The sequence below is a fragment of the Leucoraja erinacea genome, chromosome 11 (assembly GCF_028641065.1).
Source record: "Leucoraja erinacea ecotype New England chromosome 11, Leri_hhj_1, whole genome shotgun sequence".
Lineage (NCBI taxonomy): Eukaryota > Metazoa > Chordata > Chondrichthyes > Rajiformes > Rajidae > Leucoraja > Leucoraja erinaceus.
The window spans coordinates 491550-498934 of NC_073387.1; positions in this window are offsets into that span (position 1 = coordinate 491550).

Here is a 7385-nt window from a genome sequence, read left to right on the forward strand (position 1 = left end):
TGCCGGTGGCCTCCCCGGGGGCCCCGCACCCTCCCCCTCCCCGGGCCCCGCACCGCCCGCAGCCTCCCCTCCCCTCCCCGGGCCCCCCTCACCGGCCCCCCACCACCCTAGCCCCCTCCCCTCCCCGGGCCTCCCCCCCGCTCCCGGGCCGCAGCCGCCCCTCCCCTCCCCTCCCCGGGCCCCGCACCGCCCGTAGCCTCCCCTCCCCTCCCCGCACCCCCGCCCCGCCCCGCCCCGCGCCTCCCCTCCCCACCGCCCCCTCTCCCGGGCCCTGCACCGCCCGCAGCCTCCCTCCCCCCCCTCCCCTCCCCCCCCGGGCCCCCCCGTAGCCGCCCCGCCCCGGGCCCCGCTACCGGGCCCCGCACCCCGCGCTGCCGGGCCCCGTGGCCTCCCCGGGGGCCCCCCCACCGCCCGTAGCCTCCCCTCCCCCCCCCACCCCGCGCTGCCGGTGGCCTCCCCTCCCCGGGCTCCCTCCCTCCCTCTGTTCAGCCGGGCCGGTCGCCGCGTTCACTGTCATCTGCAGTGTTCGGGGAAGTCCATGTACAGTGAGAATCGTGCAGCAGCATCACAGGGACAGAGACAACACATATTATACATACAGATGATCATCCAGATGACAGTGGAAGAAGATTGCGAATACAGGACATCAATTCAAGACACAGTCAGAATATAAGCCCTCGGCAGTGCAAGAGGTAGTCCAGACTCCGGACTGGTCTGTTGCCGATGTGGGATCAGCGTTAGGCTGGTCCGTTCAAGAACCTGATGGTTGCAGGAAAGTAGCTGTTCTTGAACCTGGCGGCGTGGGACTTATTGTTGAGTGTAAAGATTGGGGTGTATGTTACAGTTGGACAGAACATTGCTGAGGCCGCAATTGGAGTATTGTGTTCATTGTAGGGCTCCCTGCCAAAGGAAGAATGTTGTCGAGCTGGAAAGAGTGAAGAAAAGATTTATGAGATTGTTGCCAGGACTCGAGGGCCTGTACTATAGGGAGAGATTGGGCAGGCTGGGAGTTTATTCCTTGCTGCACTGGAGGATGAGGGGTTATCTTATTGAGATGCATAAGATCGTGAGGGGAATAGATAGGGAAAATACAGTATTTTACCCAGAGTAAGTGAATCAAGAACTAGAGGACATAGGTTTAAGGTGAGAGGGACAAATGTTAAACTTTGAGGGTAGTGGGTATATGGAACTAGCTGCCAGAGGAGGTAGTTGAGACATTTATTATAAGGACATGTTGAAACATTTAGACAGCTGCATGGATAAGTATGGTTTAGACTAGAGAGATATGGCCAAATGCAGGCAAATACGACGAGTTTAGATGGGCATCTTGCTCGGCATGAATGAAATCAGATGCTTTGCTGAGCAAAGGGGACAACAGAGGAATGATGGAGGAGCTGCCAAAGTTGACTGGAAAGGGACCCTAGCAGGAATGACGGTGGAACAGCAATAGGAGGAATTTCTGGGAATAATTCGGAGGATGCAGGATATTTTCATTCCAAAGAGGAAGAAAGATTCTAGGGGTTGAATTAGGTGACTGTGGATGACAAGGGAAGTCAAGGACAGTATAAAACTAAAAGAGAAGTCGTATACATTGCAAAGATCAAAGGATATTTATTGTCATACACCAATTGATGCAGTGTCTATCACATATGATCTTATGATTTGGGATGATTTTAGGCAAATGCTGGTGAATCTACTACAAACCCCCAATTGTTAGCATAATGTTCCTGTAATGTGACAACTAGAACCTTATACATTACTCCAGGTGCCGTCTAACCATTATTTTGTACAGCTGCAACGTTAAGTCCCAACTCATGTACGTAATGCCTCAGCCTGAAATAAGGACACCAATGCCTGCCTTCACTTCATTATCTACCTGCGTCTCCACATTCAGGAAGCTAATATGCTCCCACCCACGCAGATATCTTTGTATATCAACACTTCTCAGGTGCTTGCCATTTACTCTATATGACCCAAAATAATTTAACCTCTCTTAATGCCTCTCACACCTGTCTTGCACAGGTCTGGACCTGTTCCCCCTTTCCCCGCTCGGGACCCTTTTTAAACACAATCTAATGCAGCCTGTTCTTCCTTTATGTGTTGCCACATCATGGTCCATCTAACAACCACTTGCATATTAACCAAATCTTTAGCTTTGTTCTTTTTGTAACCACTTCACAACTTGCCCGAAACATAGCCCATCTCCTTCGCTCCATAGATGCTGCTGCACCCGCTGAGTTTCTCCAGCATTTCTGTGTACCTTCACAACTTGATAATCCTTATAAAAAGATGACATGTGATAGCTCTGACAGAAAACATAATGAGAAACTGCAGAGATTCTCCAGATAAATTAAGTAAAAGTTTACCTAGGGTCAGAATAAGCCCCTTTAAGGATCTATGTGTCCACCCACAGGGTGGGCTGAGTGTTCCTGGTGAGGATAATGACAACTTTCTTGTAGTAGGCTGGCCAGAGCTGCACACACTACTACAACTGTGGTCTCACTTCAGGGTAGTGGTGTGATTTGGAAGATATTTTCTTTATATTTTGTCTAGCTTTTTGAGATCCAGGCCATACTAACCATTACCCATTCATGCTACTTCTATGTCATCCCACTTTCCCATTCACTGCTTACACCCTCGGAGCAACTTACAGAGGCTAATTACCCTACCAACCCACGTGTCTTTGGGACGTGGGAGGAAACCAGAGCACCTGGAAGAACGCACTTGGTCACAGGAAGAATGTGCAAACTTCACACAGACAGTACCCAGGGTCAGGATCGAACACTGGTCTCTAGCGGTGTCGGGCAGCAGTTGTATCAGATGCCCCACTGTGCCACCCTTAAAATGTAGGTGGTCTGATTAGGACAAAAATTTGTGGAATTGTGGATCATGAATAAGGTTGTCAAGGGACACAATAGGATAGACACAAAGTGCTGGAATAACTCAGCGGGTCAGGCAGCATCTCTGGAGTAAAAGTCTGGGTGACACTTCAGGTCCTGATCCGAAGCATCACCAATGGTATAAGCCAGCATATGAAATTCCTTGTTTCTACAATAGAATATAGATCACTGGATTACTGCTGCTTTGCATCCTGTCCCTCTGCCAAGCTAGTTTAAATCCTCACCAGGAAGACTAGCCAACCTGCCTGCCAGAATATTGGTCCCCCTCCTGTTCAGGTGCAACCCTTCACTCATGGCCTACTACTGCGCCTATTTTCTATGTTAATAAGATTCTGTAGATCTGAAACATCAGCATTGATGTGAAGCAGTCTTTTTGATAGATCCAGCCAAGCTGGTTCCGTTTAGTTTATAGATACAGCATGGAAACAGGCCCTTCGGCCCACTGAGTGCACACCAACCATCAATCGCCTGTTCTCACTAGTTCTATGTTGTTAGGGGCTATTTACAGAGGGCTAATTAACCCACAAATATCCACGTCTTTGGGATGTGGGAGGTAACGAGCACCTGGAGGAAACCCACACAGTTACAGAGAACATCCAAAGTCAGGATTGAACCCGGGTCTCCGGTGCAGTGAGGCAGCAGCTCTACCCGCTGCACCATTGTGACATCCATGCCTGAATAGGAGTACCTCTGGAGTAAAGAAATGAGTGACTTCGGGTTGAGAACCTTTGCCCGATGGTCGCGTAACTATTTAACATGTGGGAGTCGTGTTCGTTATCGGAACTAACCAGACAAATCACTCACCAACTAAGAACGGCCATGCACCACCACCACTCCCACATGCTATATAGTTACGCAACCCCCGAGTGAAGGATCTCGACACGAAACGTCACCCATTCCTTCTCTCCAGAGATGCTGCCTGATCCACTGAGTTACTCCAGCATTTTGTGTCTATCTTCGAAGAGGGAACTTTACTCTGCATCTAATCAGTGCCCCCCTTGCCCTCAGTTTGTTTATTGGGCCTGTGTGGCAGCAACTTTACTGTTTACCTAACCCCTGCTGTGCCTCATCTTGCCTCAAGAAGGCTATTGTGTTTAAGAAGCTCCGGAAGGGCTACAGGCTGCTGCCATATGCTGGCAGGCAGCAGGGACTGCCTCGCCCTTTACGGAGCAAGGAACCTGCCCAGAGTGGGAGCCTTGTCTGTCACCGTAAGGCAGTAACTCTACGGATGTGCCACTGCTGCAGCTGAGACTGAAAACGGCACCGAAACTTGGCAATTCTGGCATATGGACTCAGTGGGTTGTTTCTATGTAATGTGTACTTAATTGGAGATTGTAATTATGTATGCCAATTATCATTCTGATCTGCATGCATAAAGAATCTCACTGTACTTTGGTACATATGTTAATAAAGAACTATTGAACATTCCCACTTTGTTAAGGTTCATTCCTCTTTATTTGCTCTTTGAGTCAAAGCTTGACTTGGGTTGAAAATTAATACTTTTCTGAACTCCAGAGTTGACATTCATTGATAACTAGTTAACATCAATACTGGAGGTCAGGGGGGGGATGGGAAGGATGCTTTTAATCCAGCACTTTGTGATCAAGAACAGAACTGTGGAAGCAGATTTAGCGTAGGTTGGGAGAAGCCCACTCTTCCCCTCAAGTCTATCCCTGCCAGTTACAAAATTATGGCTGACTTCTTATGGAACATCAGGTCTGCATCCATGTGAAAACCTTTCAGGGTCTGCACAGTGAAAGGGGAGAGATTGAATGAGAAAGTTAGCCAGAGGGTCAGTATAGACAAATAGTTACCAGGGAACAAGGTGCACCATATCATGGGGTTTGCACACGCATTCGCTCCTAATTGCAGCAGCGTCTTGAGCCCCGGGCTGTATGAACGTAAATATTCAGCATCTCATTCACTGCAGAAACGTCTAACCACAGTGTGTCCTTTCACTTCGATCCAAGCGGTGATGACTGAGTGCAACATACAAACAACTTTTTCTGAATGCAACCCACACAAGGCCGTGCTGAGATACTTCCTGCTTCCCCTGTACGTTAACAGTTTAGAGATGAATGTACAAAGTGTAATTAATATGTTTGTAAATTAAATTACCGGTGATGTTGAAAGTGGGGAGGGTGGTCCCAGTTATTGGTTCATTATAGCCTCGTGATCGGAGGGAGATACAATGAAAACACAGTTTTGCAAGCCTTCCCAGGATAACATAGGTGAACAGAATCAAACCACGCACAGGATATATGGTTATAGCCACAGAGAAAGTGCAGATAAAAGAATGCAAGGGCTGCAATGACATAGATTGGAGAAACAGAAATACATCCTCAGCTTATAAGAGGTCCATTCAAGAGTGTGATGACAATGGGAAAGAATTGATCACTCAGTCCATGTTTAGTTTCTGCCATGAGGAGCCCAGGGCGTAAATACTGAATGCATTCCACTAGATTGATGAAGTGCAAGGGAATCATTGCTCCACCCGGTAAGAGTGTTGGGGTCTCTGGGTGGTGAGAAAGTGATGCACCTCCAGCGGTTCATGGGTAAGTACGTGTCACACAACAGGGAGTGGTGGGTGGACCGGGGAGACACAAAGGGAGTGATCATGATGCTGAAAGCCAAGGAAGGGAAGGCGTGCCTCGTGGGGGGGATGTTGTGGGAGCCAGGGGAAAGATGATACCTTGAATGCAGACCGGGTGTGATGGAAGGGGTGGAACTGTGCTCTTGCTCTACCAGAGTGAGAGGAGGTGAGAGCAGAGGTACGGAAAATAGAATAGTTCATTCCATCTCTGTGGAACACCAAGAGCAGAAGGGCCCCAGTGACTGCCCCCCACAGTTACAGATTGAATTATTAACTCAAGTCATGCAAGTGATGCACACATTCTAAAATATTAATACATTTTCAAACAGCTTGTCCCTCCACCCCCAATGACCCTTTGATTCTCCCCACCTTTCCTTCTTCTTCCTGGCTCTCCTCCAGCTCCTCCTCAGGGAGCACATCCACTGCGTGAAATGCTCCCACACCCCTAGAACCCCTCTTAACGTCTAGCCCTCATCTTAAACCTACGCCCTCGTGTCTTAGACATCCCCATGGTAGGAGAACGATTTTTACCATTCACCTGACCTAACTACATCAGCATTTTACATACCATCAGCAGCCACTGCTCCATGGAAAAAAACCCAACCTATCCAATACACAGCTTCCCCGTGAATCTACGCTGCACTTTCACCAGCGCAACCACATCCTTCCTACAGTGTGGCAAGCAGACTGCACACAACACTCCACATGTTGTGTAACTACATGACATATAATTCTCTGCCATGGCCGACAGTATAAAGGCATGCATTACACTTGCCTTCTTCACCACCTTATCCACCTGTGCTTCCACTTTCAGAGATCCAGCTGTACAACTCTCTGTATTCATCAACACTCCCCAGGGCCCAACCATTTACAGATACTTCCTACCCTTATTGGCCCTCCCAAACCTCACCACTCTCTGTTGCCCAGATGAAATTCCATCTGCCATTACTCCACACAAATTAACTTAGTTTGGAGCTACAGCATAGAAAGTCCCTTCGGCCCACTGAGTCATGCGTTCAGAAGAATTCTATGTTAGCCCACTTTCTCACCACTCCCTACATGTTAGATTTTTTTTTACAGAGGCCCATTTGCCTACAAACCTGCACATCTTTGGGATGTAGGAGGAAACCCACGCAGTAAAATGGAGAATGTGCAAACTTCACACAGACCACACTCAAGGTCAGGATCAAGCCTGAGCCTCTGGCGCTGCGAGGCAGCAGCTCTACCCACTGTGCCACCCTGACCTATATCATGCTTTAGCCTTAGACAACCTTCCTTGCTGACTACAACACCAGCGATTTGTGTACCTTCTGCAAACCTACCTATCATAACTCCTACATTCACAATGTATATCATAAGCATCAAAGATCTCAGCACCAAACCATGTTATTGGTGACAGATGTGCAATGAGAAAAGCACCCTTCCACCACGACTGTTGGTAAACCATTTGTGCATTTGATTTGCCATCCTGACCTTGATCCCAAGGGCTCCCACCTTTAGAATGCCCCTGTTTTAAACCTCCTCGTCACCTGCTTCTTGATTTTCCACTGATCTCAATCCCCTCAACTCATACCCCTCCTTTTCCAACCCACTGCCCTCAGTTCCCCACATACCCCTCCCCACATCCATCGCTCACACCCACCACATCCTCAAGTCTTTCTCCCATTCTATGAAATTATCCCCACAATCAAAGTATTAATAGTTAATAAAGTTATAATAGTTGCTGTCCCAAAAAGCCAGCCAGCACCATCAGAGACCCACACCACCCTGGCCACACTCATTTCACCCCTGCCATTGGGAAAAAGGTAAAGGAACAGCTTGTTCCTAACAGCCATCAGGCTATTGAAGAGTCCAAACTCCAAACTTCCTTGGTTGCACGAGGGACTTTGGGA